At 44.2% G+C, this 20,451-nt stretch overlaps 1 long non-coding RNA gene across 3 annotated transcripts in view; it reads right to left on the bottom strand.

Moving 5' to 3' along the window:
* The window catches only part of LOC103553506 (uncharacterized), a 64,638-nt gene extending 45,612 nt beyond the window's left edge, over positions 1–19,026 (bottom strand). The window contains exon 1 of one of the 3 annotated variants that reach the window (XR_011529207.1): positions 18,900–19,026. This is a non-coding gene — a long non-coding RNA (uncharacterized lncRNA). The remainder of the gene's footprint in view (positions 1–18,899) is intronic. The other 2 variants (XR_011529205.1, XR_011529206.1) reach the window with 2 other exon arrangements.
* Between the last annotated feature and the right edge of the window lie 1,425 nt (positions 19,027–20,451).

A 20,451-nucleotide genomic window follows, 5' to 3' on the forward strand; every position in this document is an offset into this window, starting at 1 on the left:
GCACTGTCCAATATACTAACCACTCATCACATGTGGCCACTCAGCACTTGAAATGCGGCTAAGGAACTGAGTTGTTTATTTTATTTAAATTAATTTAAATTTGAGTTTAAGTAGCCACATGTGGCTAGCATCCTTCAGATTGGACATCACAGCTCTAAAACATTCTCAGCTCACTCTGTGTTTAAAATATTGCTTTTCCATGTTTGATTTTTCTCAGAGCCTGTTCAGCTAGGACCCAGTACCACTCACTGCACTAATACACTGATGGTGATTAATTTGAATGTGTACCTCTCAGAAAAGATTGTTGCATTTGAACAGAGGCCTTCTGGACATGAAAATGCAAATTTTCAGACTCAATGACAGGCCGCTAGGGGAGATTTTTTTTGATCAAAAGGACCTTTAAATCTCGTTAATTCCATAACATGTGAACAGCCAGATGTTGGTCCCACATAATATTTTTTGTCATATTCACATTTTACGATAATCAAGCAATTTGTATCCCGTACTTGAACATAAAACTCAGATGTTTTTAAACATTTTTTCAAAGCACTTTTTCTAGTGTACATTTTCTTGTTTTCTGCTTTCTATACTGGAACTCACAAGCTAACACCCACTATGGTACCCAGTTTCATGAGAAATCTTGCAGCCAGGAGCCCAGAGGCAGAGCCCCCACCTGTCCCACTCCTGTGGCAGATGTCTAAGAGGGCTATAGAGGCCACAACAGGCTCCCCACCCCAGGGATATTGTACTTTTTTCCCAACTTACAAAACTGAAGGCTTTCAGAGTTACAAAATTGAAGGTTTTCAGAGTACAAAATTAAGGATGAACCCAGGGTATAGCTGAGACACAAAAGCAGACAACAAGCTCTGACCTCATCCAATAGAGAGACTTTGGGGAAAGAGAAAGCTGCATAGGGCTGGGGGAAGGTGGAACAGGAATCCAAGCAAAAGCTGAAATCAAAGGACCAAATAAGACAACTCCAAATCATGCCCCAGGTGGGAGAGGACCGGCTCAAAGGGGCCTGGAAAACAGTGCAAGATCTGGAAGCTGACACTGAGGGTCTCTTGGTCTGAGGTCCCTTCGCTTTCTGGAAGGTTTTCTGTGTGACACCCAGATGGTCACCCGGCCTTGCCTGATCTTAAAGCAGCCTGAAAGGAGGATGTGTGAAGATCGCCTTGTCCTAATACGTCTCTCCTTTCATACACATAAGTTTAATGCAGATCCCTAAATGGACCATATGCTGTTGGCCTTTAACTTCAGGAAGCCGACATGGCAGGTGTGAAATAATAAAAAATATATATACTGGTCTCTGCCCCCAGTTCTTGCTAATATTTGGTCTTTGACCCCAGTTCCTGACACAGAGCTCCTAAATCCCGCGGAGCTTTCTGCATGACAGGAGCATCTTTTGCTCTATTGGAGCTCAGGGCAGGCTGCCCCCAAATGTGCCAAAGTGGTATAGTGATTATTTTAAATTAAAGTTACTTGAGAGACAGCCAGTGTAAGAAGGACACTCTGACCCTGTCTGTCCCCCTGAAAGCAGGAAATAAATCTCCCGTGTGAAAGGTACCCTCCCCATGCCAGGAGGTAGAGAGACATCCTTATCACCAGAGAGAGGGAATTTAGAGCTGAGAAGGCTGTGTAAACAAATCTTGTTACTTCTTACTAATTTACCACCCTAAGCCCAAACTTCTTTGCCTTGTCAATTCTTCACAAATTTATTGTTTCTTTGTCTAAAAAGCATAAAACCTGCTTTGGTCATTTCTCTGGGTCTCATATTCTTATGAGGCCAGGCCTCTGTGCATACATAATTAAATTTGATTTTCTATTGTTAATCTGTCTAATGTCAGTTTAACTCTTAGACCATCCAGAAGAACCTAGAAGGATAGAGGAAAGTTTTCCTCCCCAACAGTTGGTGTAGTTGGCAGCCTCTTCAGGGGCTGAATCCTGCTTTCTCCCAGAACTGCTACAGATAAAGAGATCCCAGGACCTCTGACAAAAAGCCAGCAGAAGGTAAGATTTCCTATGATATTCAGCCTCCTAGGTCTCTCACCACAGGGGCAGGCGGAAGCAAAAATTGTGAGAGACAATTTTGGCATAGTGACTCCGGCAGAAAAAATTTGGTAATGAGTTTTTATTGATCTTTTTCCCCCTAGAAATGGTCATTTTTTTTCTTTGTCTCTGTCTGTTATTTGTCATAGGAGGAAAATCCACAGGGCAGAACATAAGCATTGGCTCTATAAGCCTACTGTTTAAGCTGGCCCCACAGACTGGTGAGTTCACAGTTCTCATCAGGCAAGCATCCGTTTAGACAACTTTGCTCTGGGTCCCCTATGTAAAAGTCAACAATACAAAAAGACTTGTACACTCCTATGTTCAGTGCAGCACTATTCACATAGCCAAGACATAGAAGCAACCCAAGTGCCCATCAACTGATGAATGGATAAAGAAAATGTGGTGCATATATACAATGGAATACTACTCAGCCATAAAAAAGACAAAATTGTCCCATTCGCAACATGGATGGACCTTGAGGATATTATGTTAAGTGAAATATGCCAGAGAAAGACAAACACCACATGACTTCACTCATATGTGGAAGGTAAACAAACACATGGTTAAAGAGAACAGATTAGTGGTTACCAGAGGGAAGCGGGGTTGGGGGGTGGGTGAAAGGGGTAAATAGGCACATAAGTATGGTGACGGATAAAAATTAGACTATTGGTGGTGAGCACGATGCAGTCTATACAGAAACTGATACATAATAATGTGCATCTGAAATTACACAATGTTATAAACCATTAAGACCTCAGTAAATAATTGGGGGGAAAAAAAACAGATGAGGTTTTTCCTTTTAGCTTGTTCTATGTCCTGAGAGCTCGGCTTTGTGGCCAGTGAGAAGATTCTCTCTGGTCCCTGCCATCCAGAAGGTATACTTACTGGGGTGCATCCGGTGGCCCGTCGAAAAGAGTGGGGTTCCGAGACACAAAGTCACAAGCAGCACTGTCTTTGTCTGGCCGTGCCAGCCCTCAGTTTGTCATGGGAGTCCCAGTCCATGAGGGACCTTTGTCATCTCAACCTTTGTTTATTTGTCAGTGGCAGGAAAGCCCCGTTCCAGTAGCACCTGCCCAGCATCGCAGATTAGTGGGGTTGTAACTGGAGGCGTTTTACGTTCCCATGCGAGACCAGAGACACAGCTTTTCACTGTACCGTCCTTACTGCCTGTGCAGTGCAGGCCTTTGCTTGTTTAGACTATCTCTGGTTGTGAACTTTTTGGATCACGGGGCTGCACCATCTGCACCCACTCCAGCGACGCCTCTTGTGTCTACAGCAAAGATTTATTCTAAGCCTGGAAAGTTACCTCTGATCTTTCCATGAAAAGGCTTATTGGATTAAGTCATTATGGAATAAATATATTAATGGAGATCCTACTCATCAATGGCCAGAGGACAGAGCTTTTGAATCAGAAAAACTATATCTGAAAACTTTTTTAGGGAGCTCTCATCCTAAATAGCTGGTTTATTGGTATTTATGCGGGGATCAAATTTAAAAAAACACAAAAAAGTATAAAAGCTAGCCTTAGGGAATCCTTTAATAAAAGAACAAAAGTCAGACTTAAAACAAAAATTAAAAACCAAATCTGACATAAATTCCTCTTCCCCTCCCTCTTACACACCACTTTATACCAACTCCCTGTTCCTGACCCTCCAGAAGCTCTTTCGGATGTCTGAGCCCCTGGTCTAAACGCCCCCTCTCAAAACCCAGCCCCACCTCCTCAGCCAGTTGTCTTAGATCCTAAAACTTCTCCAACTTCCCCAGAAAAATCTCTTAAACACCCAGCTGCCTGTTGTGACCTCTCTTTCTTTACAAGATTTACAGGGAACACGCTGGCCGGATCTCCAGGCTTGGAGAACACAGGGGACTTGTGTAAATGCTGAAAGCCGGGAGGTAAATTAGCAGAAGCACCTGAGACTGACGGTGAGGCCGGGCTTTGCCGCCCCTTACAGCTGCTCCTACTTTCCAGGGCTCTGTCCTGGGGCTCTGCTAGCTTCAGGCATGCCTATGCAACCTCGGCAGTGTATCCTGGACTCCATGGCAAAGAATTCATGAACCCTGGAGAGAAGCAGATCTTTTAAATTACAAAGCCCTTTTACCTCCACTTTGAGAAGATCCTACAACATTCAGAGAGGAATCAGAAAGATTAGCGACTATTCGCACCCCACTCATAGGGACCTTGATTGGCTGTAAGGGTGCTCTTCCTGCTCAGGATGCCAGACAACCCCCTGGGGAAAATCCCCCTCACAGAGGAAACAGAAGTCCAGCCCCTCTGCCAGGCCCTCCGGCAAATGACGAGCAAGTGGCCCAGCTAGAGGCCGATATTCAGGGCTCAGGAGGAGCAATATTAGAGGTGGTCCCCCCAGAGTAAATTGGTCTAAGGTTCAATTACGCACCCGGAAGGGAGAGCTTCCAAAGGCCTTTGTTGAACGTTTTATATAGACTTTTCGAAGGCACACTGCATTAAATCTGGAAGCCCAGGAGCACTGGAACCTTCTAATGTCCACGTTAGCAGGAAATTCTCTCCCCAACAGTAAAAAACAAATTCAAAATAGTGTGGTCAGGTGGTTGGGCCAACCGCTGAGCGTCCTAATGGAGGCTGCGACTCAATTCTTTGAAAGCAGCTTGCAGAAATGCAGAAGGAGAAAAGAGTCCAAAGCAACAATTCTTGCTTTGCAACTTGAATCTTTAGATAAACAAGAGGATGACTCTGAGAGTAACTCAAAACCCACTCCAAGCCCTCCCTATCTGCTTCCAGACAATTGCAGGTATTGTAGAAAATCAGGACATTGGAAGAAAAATTGTCCCGCACTCAAGAGAGGAAAATTTAAGAAGCAATTTCCCTGAACCCGAGCACCCTCAGGAAGTTTGTTTTTCTCCTCCTGAGGGAAAAATCCCCCACAAATGAAGGGGCCAGTCAATCCTCAGTCACACCCTCGAGCCTAGCATTAAACCTAAAATAGAAGATGGGGAACTGGATTTCTTAAGTGACACTGGGGTGACTATCTCTCCCATCTGCTCAGAGGATTTATCTCTGCCTGCCACCTCTGCTCCTGTTCAAGCAGTCGGAGTCTCTGGGCAGCCTGCTCCATTGCCCACACCTCAGCCTGTCCCAATATCCTGAGGCCTCTTAACACCCATCATGACTTTCTGGTTTCCAGGTCCTCACCAGCAAATCTCTTTGGTAGAGATTTGCTATGTAAATTGAATTTCACTATAAAATGTAATGAGAAAGGCGTTTTTATTTCTCCGCCCTCAGACCAAGCCCCAAATTTCCTCCTTTCCTTACTGTAAACTTATTCTGATTTAAATTCCTCTGAAGAGGATGAGTCATTAAAAGACGTCCCAGTTAGTCTCTAGGTTACACATGCAAATAAAGTTGGGCTGTTACTGAGTGCAGAGCCTGTGTGCATTACCTGGAAAAGAAGACACCGTTTCCATCAGTGGCCCGGCATCCTCTCTCCAGAGCTGCAGAGAGATGAACTGAATCTATGATAGACCCTCTCCTGCAGGTCCACTGGTCTTCACTTCCTCACCTTGCAACACTCCCATCTCGCCAGTAAAGAAAGAGGTAAAGTGTCTCAGACGGGAACCAGATCTATAGATTTGTACAAGCTGGCAACTCTTTTGTAATGCCTCGCCACTCTGTAGTCCCTAATCCAGCCCTCATTCTCACCTCAATTCCTGCTGATCAGCCTGGTTTACAGTAATGGACCTCTGCTCGGCTTTCTTCTCAATCCCACTGCATCCTGACTCGCAATTTCCTTTTGCGTTGACATTTAAAGGGAGACAATTAACACGGACAGACTCCATGGACTCACTCACCTCAGGGATATTGTGAGTCTCTCTCAATATTTTCCCGAGTCCTTGGAGCCAACTTGGGCTCTGTAGCCTTTACGCAAGCCTCCACGCTTGTCCAGGATGTCTATGACCTTTACGGGGAGCCCTTACAGACTCGCTTATCCTCCTCAAAACGCCAGCTGCCCGAGGCCAGAAAGTCTCCCAATCTAAATTCCAACGGGCATAAGAAACAAACAACAGTTACCTCCTTAGGACATGAGATAGCTCAGGGCATTCAAAAGCTCACCCCAAAACTCCGTGAGTCAATTTTGTCCACCCCTCTCCCCAGAATGTAAAAATAATCTCATAAATTTCTAGCAGCAGCTGGTTACTGCCATCAATGGATTCCTAATTCTGCAGCCCTTGCTAAACCTCCGTGTGCCCTTCTCCCAGATGTCACTCCAGAGCCTATTTCCTGGTCTTTAGAGGCATTAACCTCCTTCGAAGCCTCAAAATTAGCTTTTTCTACACCCTTGGATCTTGGCTTCCCTAATTTTGACAAAACTTTTCATCTATCCTGCCATGAAAATAATGGGATTGTTACAGGCATTCTAGGACAATCTTTAGATAGGTCCTATAGCGTATTTCTCATGCCAACTAGACCCTGTAGCATCAGGTGTGCCCCCATGCTTACGTGCAGGGGCTGCAGCTGCCACCCTGACTGGCAAAGCCAGTACTCTCACATTAGCCTCACCATCCATCTCCATGCTGCCCATGCTGTGTCCGCTGTCTTACAAGTTCACAGGACACAGCACCTCTCTACGCGGCGTCAGACCACCTATGAGCAGGCTCTTTTGACTGAGCCTTCCATCACCTCGCGTGGTTGTAACACTTTAAATCCAGCTACATTACTATTCTCCCTGATGATGGAGCGCCTCTCTCCATCCACGTGATGGCCCTGCAGGTACAGAAATGGTCTCAAAGCCACACACGAGAGGACCTGCTGGACACGCCTTTAGACAACCCAGACTTAATTCTATTTTGTGATGGCCCCTGTAACTGAAATTTCCACGGAAACATAATAACTGGTTATGCCACCGTCTCCCCACATGAAACACTTGAGGCATGCTCTTTGCCCACTGTAAAACCAGCCCAAGCTGCTGAACTCATAGCTCTTACTAGAGGTTGCATATTTGGAAAAGGAAAAACTGCCTCTCTTTACCCCAGATTTGCTTTTGGAGGCTGCCACGCTGTTGGCACAACTTGGAAATCCCATGGGTTCTTAACTTCGGTGGTACTCCTATTGCTAATGGACACTTATTAGCTGCCGTATTACAAGCCGTTTACCTTCTAAAGCTGCCATTGTTTACCGTTCAGCCCGTACTAAGCAGACTGATGCTGTATGCTTAGGAAACGACAGGGCTGACAGAGCTGCTCACCATGCAGCCCACAGTGGACCCCCTTGTCCTTTCTCCACCTAATTTTGAAACCTGCCTTTATCCTTGACTGACATTATTCACTATCAGGTAAATGTCCCACAATCTGAAAAAGGCAAATGGACACAAAAGGGTGATAAACAATTATCAGATAGGTTATACATGGGGCCAGACGGACTTCCTGTAGCTCGTTTTCTTTTGGCTTTTTGGCTTGCACTATCTCCCACCAAATGAGGCATATGCACCAATGAGGAATAGTTAAGGAACTAAAAAACAATTGGTTTTGCCCTGGCATCCACAAAATTTCTCACCAAATTACTTCCCAGTGCACCATTTGTAAGTCTCATCAAACTTCTGGAAGAAATCAATATAGCCCAGGAAGCCCTGCAAGGCCCTCCAGGTGGATTTTATAGACTTGCCCCCAGACTTAGGCCCTTCTCACTATTTGGTTATTGTCTGCATGTCTAGTGGATGGAATGAACGCTATCCGATGAGACATGCCGATGCCTCAAAAGTGGCAAAGAAATTAATAACTGAGATTATTCTGTGTTTTCGCATTCCTTTATGAATTGAATCAGACAAGGAAATCATTTTACAGCAGAGATAAACCACCTGCTTGCAAAAACTTTGGGGTACTCATTAAAATTTCATACCCCATACCATTCCTCCATCATCAGGAACGTAAAAATCTAGGCATAAAAAGGACTTTAGGAAAGATTATCAAGAAATTGGACTTAAATGGCCAGAAGCATTGTCCTTGGCCCTTATAAAGATCCAGAATACTCCAAGTAGGAGACATGGATTGATCTCTTTTGAAATGGTATTTGGATACCCAATGCCTACAGGCATCGCTAAACCTTCCCTTCCTGGACTAAGTGAACATTATGAGAACTTAAGTGAACAATTTGATGCTATGACTGTACACAACATGAATCTATACAATACACAACAACTAACTAGTAAACTTGAGGCATAGCGCCAACAGGTAAAGGGGTACGTCCTCCATCTACTGAGAAGCCTTACCATCTCTGTCCACCAGGAGACCTGGTGTACATTAAGGTCCTGAGAAGAAAACATGTGCTATTGCCTCACTGGAAAGGACCTTAGGAGGTTTTGCTAACCACCCACACTGCCATCAAAATAAAGAAAAATCCTCCTGAATTCATGCAAGCCACACCACAATAGACCCAGATCATCACTTTCAAGACAGCTGGGAGACAACCCCTCCAGGTGACCTGAAATTCAGGATTTCCAGGGCCAATTCCCAGGCCCCAGAAGCAGACATCACCATGAAGTAGACGGTTTTCCCAAGATCATGAATCAAGAAACCTCACTTCCACCAATTTCCCCCCATTTAAGATTCCCTATATATACACATACAAAAAAATGAGAGAAGTTTTTTTAAAAAACTCCTTCTCTTATTAATGAACATTGCCCCACATTTATTAGTCATTGATCAGAAGGCTGGCCAGAGAGTGCTGTTTCTCTCTGTCCTACCTCCCCTCTCTCAGTCCCCACTATGGGCTCTCTTTCAACGACTGGGTCTTGAAAACTTTTACTTTTTCAACAGGTCAGGCACAGACTAAGGGTAAACTTACGCCAGTTTACCAAACTCTGGCTATGTTAACTAATCAATGTGACTGTTGGCTATGCCAACATGTAGATAGTGCAAAAGAACCTGAACTGGTTTTTGTTCCTGCCAATGTGAGTACCTGGTGGACTAAGCACAAAGATGGATGAACAACAAGGTATGGTATCCACGACTAGAACGTTGCTATGCCTCTTCTTCTTGTGAGTTAGTTGGGATCAGGAAAATCTCTACAGAAGCTCACAGACTGTCCCTTGCCCAGATAAAGACAACGGGTGAAAATTTTTCCCTTTGTATTAAAAACAGACATTTCATTGGACCTTTCCTGGGAGACATACCAGGACACTATTGCAATCAAACTCTGTGGTTTGATTCCTTAGATGGCATCTTCAAACCTGTCAAGGAGATTAAAAGTGGTTCTGGCACAGATGTTTGCCAGATCACCAAATGTTTTGGATGGTTCAAGGCCAGCCTTGTCCAACTTTGGGTATCTCAGCTGCTTCCCTGATTAGACTTCCAAATACCCCCAAACTGTGAATGAGTGGACCAAAAATCTTGACTAACTTGGTCAAGTGACAAAACCAAGCTTTATAACTCCCAAAGCCAGACTTCAGGCTTCTATATCAGATATTTCCTAACTTCTTACAAACTGACAGGAGTACATGGAAGATGGAGATGCAAGGATACTAACATTACTAGTAGCAAAGGTCATGGAATGCCCCGGATCTAGATTCCACTCTGACTCTATTTTTGAATCACATTGGACTTTTTATCTTTTGTGGTGACAAAGTATATGAAGGGTTCCCAACTAAATGGTCAGGATGGTGACCTGGGATATCTAGCTCCTTCTGTCACCAAATACTCCACGTACATATTGAATGAGAAGTCTTAGAAAACCCTCCTGTGTATCACCACTCCTATTTCTTTTCAGTATTAAGGGCCTTATTTCCAAGCTTTGGAACTTACGAAATGGACAGAGTGATCTTAAATCTTTCCATGGTAACAGAACAAGAGTTCAACGCCACAACGCAAACTTTGGGAATTCTCCAGTCAGAGTTAGCAGCTTAGCCTCTGCTGTACTCCAAAATCCTCATGTCCTAGATCCATGTCTGCCCAGCAACGAGGAGCTTGTGAGATCATCAGTGAAAAATCTGCTTCTATGTAAATCAAACAGGACAAGTAATATCTGGCTCACATCTATTAAAAGAGAAGATTAACACTTTCCGTCAGATAACGGAAACACAGCCAGTTCACTGGACTGATCTATTCCCAGGGTCCGGGGACTGGTTTAATGGGTTGTGGGGAAATGTACTTCCATTTGTTCTTTTCTCTTTGTTCATCCTCATTCTAGTCTACGTTCTTTTCTCCCTTTGCAGATCTCTTACCACTCAGCTACTAACCCGATTCTTCTCTCCACAGCCACCAGACCAGCTTTTAATACGTGAAACTTCCCTGGAAGAGAGACATCCTTATCACCAGAGTTAGGGAGTTTGGGGCCGAGAAGGCTGCGTAAATAAACCTTGTTACTTCTTTACTAATTTGCTATCCCAACCCCAAACTTCTTTGTCTTGTCAATTCTCCGCAAATTTATTGTTTCTTTGTCTAAAAAGTACAAAAGCTATCTGTTTTGGTCATTTCTTTGGGTCTCATATTCTTATGAGGTCTCTATATGTATGCACTTAAATTTGATTTTCTCCTGTTAATGTCTCATGTCAATTTAATTCTTAGATCCACCAGAAGAACCTAGAAGGACAGAGGAAAATTTTTCTACCCTGACAGTTCCAATGAGGTGACTCTTGTTGGACTCCTGGATCGGGGCTGGTCACCAGAAAGATCAAGCCATGATTAGAAGCTTGGAACTTTCAGCCTCATTCCCCATTCTCCGGAAGGGGAGAGAGGCCAGAGATTGAGTTAATGATCGATTGTGCCTATGTGATGAAGCCTCCATAAAAATCCCTACAGTATGAAGTTCAGAAAGTTCTGGGTTGGTGAACACATCCATGTGCTGGGAACGTGGTGTACCCTAACTCCACGGGGACAGAAACTCTTGTACTTGGGACCCTTCCAGACCTTGCCTCATCCGTCCCTTTAGCTGGCTGTTCATCTGTATCCTTCATCATATCTTTTATAACAAATGTAAGTAAGTGTTTCCCTGAGCTCTGTGAGCCCTTCTAGCAAATTATCAAATCCAAGGAGGAGGTCGCAGAAACCCCGATTTATAGCCGGTCAGTCAGAAGTATGGGTGACTTGCGATTAGTGTCTGAAGTAGGGGCAGTTGATCCATGCTAATACCAGGTAAATAGTGTCAGAACTGAATTGAATTGTAGGACACTCAGCTGGTGTCAGAATGGGTCAGCGTGGGGAAAAAACCATACACCAGGTGTCCACCAAATTGAGAGAATAAAGGAAAACACAGCAGTTTTTCTTAGACAGCAGGGAGAAAGGCAGGAACCCGCAGAAAACAACTGAACAGAATTCTTAAAACAAATACCTCCAATTTTCACTCAAAAACAACTTAGGGAAAACCACCCTCGTAGATATCATCAGTGTTTATTCTCAGAAATGTTTTAATTCCTTTATTCACAATTGGCACACCTTCACTGCGGTTATTCACATAAAAACACCATGTCGCTCACTTCTTACTGAAATTAGAGGGTTGCCCTCTGAGAAAAGCATCATGGTTCATGTTCCTATCCGTTAGATGCAGCTCTTCGGGTACCTGGAGGCTCTCCCTTCAGGTACACAAACATTACAGCATTGAGTCACCCGATGTAAAACACCATAATTTCACAAGGAAAATAATAGTAATTCAGGTAAATAAAATAAAATCTCTTTTTAGAGCGTTCACAACCGTTAATTTTCTGTCTTTCGAAGTTGACTTTCTTCAGCGTCTAAGGTGAATTGCACAGGCTTCGGATTCAACCCCAGGGATGAGAGGACTAGACCATCTCTACTTCAAGGCTATTCCTTCAAGGGGCCCTTACCAGCCTTTGGGACAGGTGACCGTGTTGTGCTTTCTCCTCTAAGTCTTCAGGTTTCTTTCTGCATGCGTATCGAAGGAGCCGTTCTGCCTGACAGGGCCTTCTGATTTGACAGAATGGTGTAGGATATATTCACTCAAGTGAGGAAAAAGGAAATTGAGGTCTGTTTGTATTTCCTTTCTGCCATAAGCTTCCTAAGCGGAGACTGTCACATTTTTACTCCTTAGTGGACTGTAACAATGGCATGATATTCTGCATCTAATTAGTCATTTCATTAATTTTATCAGAACCACGATGGTGACCACTGGCCTAATTCGAAGGAGTCCCCCTCGGCTTCTAGGCTTAAAGATAAGCCCTTGTGGGATGGAGGGGAGACACTTTACAGAAGACGTGGCTCTGAGCTGCACAGCCCTGCTATCTCTGCCTTGCATTTCTCATTTCCTGCAGTGGTCAGGCCTGCGGAGGCCCCGAATGGGAACCGTTAGCCAGGCGGGCGGGCGCCCACAACCCGCGGAGAGTAGGGAGAGGGCGCAGTTCCACCATGTTGTGATTTGTGGCTTCAAGATATCGAGTGACAGCCTTATCAGTGGATTATTGTTTTTTAAATTATGAAATAATATGAGTATACATATATGTGTATGCATATGTGTGTGTGTTCTTAAGTACATATACATATCTATATTTTTTTAATCAAAAGACGTTACTCTCAGAAAAAATAACAATTTGTTAAGTACCTTTATCAAATTTATAATCTATGTGATGGCAACTATTCAAAGTCCCCCTTAAACACTTTTTAACTAATTTCCCAAGCTCTTCCTAGGGTGCCCATGATAAGCTCCTGCCAACCCCAGGGGAGTGCTCCCATTGTGTCTGGGTCCACCACAATCCCAGGGCTGGAAGTAGAAAGGGATTTAATTTTCACACCTCAGAGAGTTTATTTTCCTGTTTTCAGAAGCCAGCTCCTGCCTCCAGTTTTCTCATAACAACTCCTTATAAAAAAGTGACTTATGGAGCAAATGGTGAAGCAGGAAGATGTAGTTGTCCTCGTGTTTGCATGGTTTTATATTCTCTGCTTAATCTTTCCATTGCAAAGTACAATTAACATTTGAGTCTGTCTAGCCATGAAGAAATAGAGATTACTCTTATTGCTGAAAATAATTCATTTTAGTGTCTTCTCACATCCTGGCTGCCTAATCCTTTCAAATTTGTCTAATGTTCCCTCTCCCCATGACAACCCCATCCAACATGGCTTTCTCCCTGCCCTGGTGTTTTATTGCATATGAGGGAAGACTCATTTCCATGCTGTTTGGTATATTTTTGCCAAAAGGCAAAAAACGAAAAAAAAACTTGTTGAAGATAGGGACTGAACTGCGTGCAGTATTTCTTTAAAAGCCTATTCAGCATCTGTGGGACTGGCCGATGGTGTAATGGTTAAGTTCGCAGGCTCTGCTTCCGCAACCTAGGGTTCACCGGTTTGGATCCCACGTGTAGACCTACGCACTACTTATCAAGCCATGCTTTAGCAGGCATCCCACATATAAAATAGAGGAAGATGGGCACGGATGTTGGCTCAGGGCCAATCTTCCTCAGCAAGGAGGATTGGTGGCAGATGTTAGCTGAGGCTAATCTTCCTCAAAGAAAAAAAAGCTTATTTAGCATCTAAAACAGTGTTAGGTATGTAGGGAGCCCTCCATAAATATTTGCTAAAATGAAACTAGGAGCAAAAGTTAAGTCAAACCCATGAATCACTGTGGCTATTAATCACCTTTTACAAAGAGTTCAAATAATTTCACAAGTATTGCCTGAAATCACCAAGACGCCTTTTTCTGACTTTTGCACTTGCCATTCAACTACATATTTCTCAAATAGATTTTTACCCAAATCAAAATGTCTGGGCTTGGAAGGAAATCACAGAAGATACTTCTACTGAGAAATAGATTTCTTTTGCATGAAAATGTCCACATTTTTCCCATTTGGAAACAATGAGACACTTCTCCAGCTCACAAATCCATTTGTAACGTAAAAAAGTAAAAGGAGTGGCTGCTGACCGATCATTCTGGAAGAGAAAACTGTCATTTTTCTGTGTTATATTGAGTGGCAGGTTTGTGGTCAAGTCAGTAACTCTTCTGGCACCATCTTGTGCCTTCTGTACTGTGACCAAGAAGTACATTCCTAGGTTTACCATCATCTTTACACCGCCCCCCAACAATGAGGGACGTGACCCTCCTTAAGGAGAAGGAAGCTGCGTCCTTCACCCTGGGTTTCAGGGCCCTATTATTTCACATGCTTCATCTCAGTCCTCTCCACAGTCTAATCAGTAGGCACAATTATATCCCTTTTAGAGACAAGATATCTTTGGAATGGGTAACTTAGTCTCTTAATTCAAAGATTTAAAAACATGTATACGTAACCCGAGAAATTTTCCCTCTGCCACCTCCATCTACTCAGCTCTCCTTCTCCCAGCTGCCATACCTCTTGGTGCTGGTTTCCAGAGTTTGTGTATGCATACATAGCAAAAAATGAATAGACACTCTTATCCTCCTGTTTATTTAACAACAACAACAACAGAAGTTAGTATGCTCCCATGCAGTTTGCGCCTTCATAGGAGGAATTTGAATCCAATTCTACCAGACTTCAAAGCTCAAACGTCTCTCCATCCTGCAAAACTGCTTTCTTAACTAGGGAGAAGCCAGAGAAAACCTCTTGGATCTTGAGCCATCCTCCTACTCAGCCAGTCTCCCCGGCCAGCTCTGCTCAGTCCGCAAGGCTCTAGGACTGACGTTGACCTGAGGAGTGCTGAGAGGCTTGCACACAATTAAACTGTTAGCTTGCTGGTCTCGAGGTTTGCATTAGGTATGACAAAGGCAAGAGAAGAAAAAGAAAAGATCCATGATTCAGAATAGTTTCTGACCATGATATCTTCTAGCCAGCTTGCATCCCAGTTCAAAATCTGTTTCTTTATCTCAACAGTAGAATGTTTTACTGGTGGCAGGATGTCTTGGGTGATTATTACCATACTGGCCCGGGTTGATCCTGAGAGCTAGGGTTAGGGGGTAGGAGAGAAAGGGACTCAACTCTTACCAAGCTCCTGGAGGACAAGGAGCCCAAAGGGAACCATTTAAAGTGCAAATGGGATCACATCATTCTCTTTCTTAAAGTCAGTCAATGGCTCCCATTACCTTTAGAAGGAAAGGTGGTGGCACCCAAGGCCGTTTCAATGTAGCCCTTGACTTCCTTCAGGCTCCTGTCTCCTGGCTCCCCGACACCACGGGCCATACATCAAGTTAAAGTCGCCCTCTTGGCTGCAATGCTCTTCAATTCTCTTTCCCTGGTTAACTGCCAGTTACTCATCAAGACTCACATCAGGCCTTAACTTCTCCAGAAAACCTTTGCCGACACCCCAATCTGGATGTGTTGCCCATCCTCCATGCGCCTGCTGAAACTTTGCTTGCCGACATATGCCACCTGTCACACTGTGTTTTCTGTCTCCCCCACCAGCCTGGAGGAGCAGTCCTAGCATTTGATAGGTGATTTTCACAAAGTTTTATGGCATAATGGTTAAGAGCAGGAGCTTGGAATAAGGCTTCCTGGGTTTGTATTTCATCTCTGCCTCTCACGGGCTTTGAGAGCTGGGAAGGATTATTTATCCTCTGTGGCTTTCATGTTACTCATTTGAAACGTTAAATGAATAGTAGCACCCAGGTGGGTTGTTCTAATAATTAAATGATATGGTGCAATTAAGTCCTCAGTGCAGTGCAGAAAGAGAGGCATTAGCTTGTTCTTTTATTTGCTTATTTTTTAGTGCTTTTCTTTACTCTCTGGAATGTAAGTTCCAGGAGTGCAAGGAGTTTAGCTTGTTCACTGCAGTATCCCAGCGCCCAGAACAACACCCAGGAGCCCAGTGCATACTTGTAGACTGTCTGGTGCATGGATGTACCGATGAATGACATGTGAGTCAGTCGTAGTGTCTTGAAGCCCCTGCAGGCCAGCCAGTTCCTTCAGAAATGGAAGTACCACCTCCTGTGATGGTCCCTACACGTGTTAGAGACTCAACAAACATTGGTGCCTTGTCCTTCCTGTTGTCAGCCATAGTCTCTTGCATTAGAACGAGACCCTTTGGTAATATCTGCTTCAGAGTTGGGTGACAGTGACAAATACAAGTGCAATATCAGCAGTGGCAATCTCTCTTTCAGACATGCTTGTATACAGCCTTGCTGCAAACAATGACAGTCATCACAACTATGTCAAAACAGCTCCTGCAAAGCAACTTCCTAGTTATCACTCGTATCTCTACAGATATTGGAATCCAAGGCCTTTTAGAGTTTATAGCCTAAACCAGAAATTCATATTTTGTAGTCACTGACATCATCATTTAACAAATGGGAACTTGACATTTTCCATATGAGACATTTATTGTGGCTCCTTTTTCTCTGGAGAAGAAAGTTTTAAAGCATCTCAAGTAAGGAGAGCATTATGTGCTAAACAAATTTTTTTTTTTTTAGTTTGAGGGCTATTTTTTATAGATGGGGTTTGGGGGACGTTGCTAAATTCATCAAAGTTTGAATTTATTTTTGCTCAAGCTGACTGGCCATGCAGTGTATAGGGAATATGGAGACCAGCTTTTATTACTACTCAGCGTGCCCCTGTCTGGCCGTGTGACCTTGAACAATCATTACATTTATCGCTGCACACGCAGGGGGTTGAGCTGGTGGTCAAAGTCTTCCCAGCCCCGTCCTTCTGGGTATTTCCAACTGATGCTGCCCTGACAGCTCTGTAACGAGGAACCAATCAGGGGATGACTCACTGATTTGACTCCATGCAAAACATAGTAAGGGATGAATAAGAGGGGCCTTTGCCCTCAAAAAGTTTACCAATTATACGATCTTTAGAACCATGGGGGTGCGTGGGACACACTTCAAAAGCAAAGCAATTCTCTGTCCCATTGCTTTGATGGTTTCTTAAATACACTATTTAATTTGTTTTAAAAGATTGTAAAAACTCAGGCTAAAGAAGACATGAAACTTCTTAGGTTATCATAGAGAAGGGCAGGGTAGTGGAAGGCGGCGGTAGGATGGGCTAGAAGGACTGATAAACACTGATCTAGTGAAACTGGCCGAGGGTATCAGCTGTGTGGTGTTGAACACGTTCCTTAGTCTCTCACCGTTTCCCAGCAGCCTCGTCTATGATAGGAGCCTAATACCCTTCCTGCTGACATCACATGCTTTGGGGGAATATCACATTTTTAACAAGTTCGTAGAAATGCTTTGAAATGGCAAAATCTACAACCGTAGGTTTTATCATTCTAACATCCACAAAACAGGATAAGGACAAATAACACTATGGGCAACGTAACCTTGTTCATATTTCAGATGTACAAAAACATAGTTTATTTTCTAACGCTAAACTTAATGTCTGTTTCAAGCCTAGAAACAGTCTAGTCACTCGTGTGCTTCCTTCCTACAGAATTGACTGTAGGTTCTGGGGGTGCACAGAGTACCAATGTATGGCAGGGGTGGGGCACCGGGTTTGAGAGTCTTCACACAGATGTCTGCTGGGGTGTCCACTTGTCCTTAGTTGTTGACCCACACAAGTTGCCAGTGACATATCCTTTCTTTCTGTCCAACTGGCACCTGTAGACCCCGTGGCTCTCCCCACTGTGTCTGTACCTCCTTGGAGGTATGGGAATTTTTCTGTGAGGCTATGTAGGAACCCTCTTCCTATATTCACTCTGAAGTCCCTCTCTGAGGTCTTCCTGTCCCTGGGCTCGACAGCTCCTCTCTCATCTGTCACCTGGTTCTAAGATTGTCTCTTGGGCTCCTAGTTACTAACAAGAAGGAAACATCTTTCTTCTGCTTTCTGGTCTCTCCACTGGTTCTGGGGAAATCCCGCCCAGTCCCCAGAGGAGCCATCTCCCCGTAAACTCCTTCCTGAAGATCTGGTTTCCCTCAAAGCCCTCATCGCTCCCTGAGGCCGTGGGCTTAGCTTGCTCATGCTCTCACCAGCTCTCCGCTGAGTCACATCCTCCCCTGAGGTAATGAGCACAGAACTGCCCCCATGCCTGCAGGGATGGAGGCAGAAGTGGAAAACACTGACACAGAGGTGAGAACTCCCATTAATAGTTTATAAAACAAAATGTTTTATAAAATTTAGTATCCCACTATTGCTACCAACAATAATAATGGATGTGTGTAAATAGATCTAGATTAGTTACATTTGAGACCCAGCCAAGAAAAAAGATGTCAGATAATGAGGAAAGGAGAAAATAACACGTAGTCTTTGTAACGTGGCTGCTGTTGATCTTAGCAGATCCACGGCAAGCAGTTGAGTTTTGTCACAGAGTCTCCTGCCTCTCTCCCGGGTCTCGGCCCTTCTCTGAGGTCAGTCAGGAGCAGGAGGGAAGCCCCTGTCTTGCACCCTCGGGTGTTCAGGGAGCCCCTGGGTCAGCATCCTCGGCACCAGCATTCGATGTGCCCGCTGGAGTGGCTGATGAGCGAGCCATCACCAGCCTGCGCTGCAGCCCTGCCTCCCAGGCCCGCCCAGTCCCCCACTCCTGCTAACCTGTCAGCCTGCGTTTTCAATTACCACCTTTGAAAAATGTCCGGGTGGACCTATTAAATCAATGAATGGGATGAGCCGAACCCAAGGCAATGACAATCCTGTGGCCTCCCTTGGGATAATTGGTGATCCCATAGGGTGCTGAAAAGCCAAGCCTGAAAATCATTGCTTTGAAGAAAGGAAGGACAACTGAGCCATTTCTTTTATTAAAATGCAGGAAATTTAAATAATGTCTCTGTTCTTCTCAGTGCCCATCAACCTTCATTTTTTTATGCACTGAAAAGTCTAAATATTTATTAACTTCACTGTACAGAATTTATTAGAGCTGCATTCAGCCAGGGCACCTATACATTTTAAAAATATATGGCACTTTAAAAATAACATCATTTTTAAAAAATTAGGAAATAATTGTGTTTTTATTTTAAAGAAACAAGGTACTACCCTACCTTAATAAAATAACCAAAAAAAAGCAGTTTTTGCAAGAGGGCCCACAGTTAACATGTTTACCTTAGTTATACAGCTGGTGCCATTTCGTGTAGAGTCGTGTATATCTGGGGAGTCACTAGCTGGACCAGTCCCACTGACCGGTGTTGTCAGAGGGAAAGGAGGAAGGCTTTTTCGAAAGTCTGCTTGTAAACCTCTTCCAGGCCATCTGGCCTTGCTCTTCTGTGACGTCAGAAAGCCAGTTTTATACTGTCATGGAAATAGGTGAGATCCCAGCCTAGACTGCAGCCATGTGGAACGTCACCTTTTAGTGGCTAGAGGAGATGTCCAGGTGAAAGCGGAGGAGGGGAAACTTTGGCCATGATCTCTATCGGCCACTCTCCCTCTTTTTTTTTTTTTTTTTTTTGAGGAAAACTAGCTCTGAGCTAACTACTGCCAGTCCTCCTCTTTTTGCTGAGGAAACCTGTCCGTGAGCTAACATCCGTGCCCATCTTCCTCTACTTTATATGTGGGACGCCTGCCACAGCATGGCGCGCCAAGAGGTGCCATGTCCACACCCGGGATCCAAACCAGCGAACCCAGGTCACTGAGAAGCAGAACGTGCAAACTTAACCGCTGCGCCACTGGGCCGGCCCTCTTCTTTTTTTTTTTTGTGAGGAAGATTGGCCCTGAGCTAACATCTGTACCAGTCTTCCTCTATTTTATGTGGGATGCCACTACAGCATGGCTTGATGAGCAGGGTGTAGGTCCATGCCTGGGATTCAGGCTTGTGGACCACAAGCCACTGAAGTGGAGCTTGAAAACTTAACCTCTATGCCACTGGGCTGGCCCCCGCCATCTTTGACAACTGGAATTGATGTTGTCTCGATCTTATCCAAAGTGCTATGAAACATATTTTCAGTCTGTTCCTCCCAACAGATTCCTATAGTTCTGGAATTGCCTCTCTGTGTGTTTATTAATGGCCATTTTCCCATGAAAATTTCAAGTGATTAAGAAGATGCTCTGTCTTTCTTCCCTACCCTCTTCATCATCATGCTTTGTTACTCAACTAACACAATTTTTGGAGATATATCAGAAAAAAAAAGCCAACAAAGGAGTATAATTTGAAATTTCACCATGCAGAGAAAACCACTTTTCCTCAGGAATATAGCCTGTTGCAAGGTAGGCAATCATCTAGTTTTCAAAGGTCTTGAGTAAATCACATTTCAGATACATTGAAATGCTTTCAATTTGCTTCCGCTGCTTTTGTAGCAGCACTAGCAGATTTCCTATTCCCTTTTAAAATGATTTTTAAAAAGACAAGATCTTTAAAACTATGGAACCACCCGTGACTAGCCACAAACTTTGTACCAGCAGCGCTGCATTTTTCCTTTTCTGCCTTCACAGAGACTGCTGGCCTCTCTGCCTTATCACCACTCTGCAGTCGCAATTAGCATGCTGCAAAGGAGGGTGACAGGGACTGCACAGAACGAGCATGGCTGACACCCTGAGACCCTGCCAGGCACAGACGGAGTCAGCGTCGACAGGGTGGGGCAGCTGTTGTGGGCTCTGACTCGCACCTCCCGCTGTTCACCTGTGCACTGTGGTGCACATCGAATGTGAAAATGGCCACATG

Source organism: Equus przewalskii, chromosome 18 (assembly GCF_037783145.1).
Source record: "Equus przewalskii isolate Varuska chromosome 18, EquPr2, whole genome shotgun sequence".
NCBI classification, from domain to species: Eukaryota; Metazoa; Chordata; class Mammalia; order Perissodactyla; family Equidae; genus Equus; species Equus przewalskii.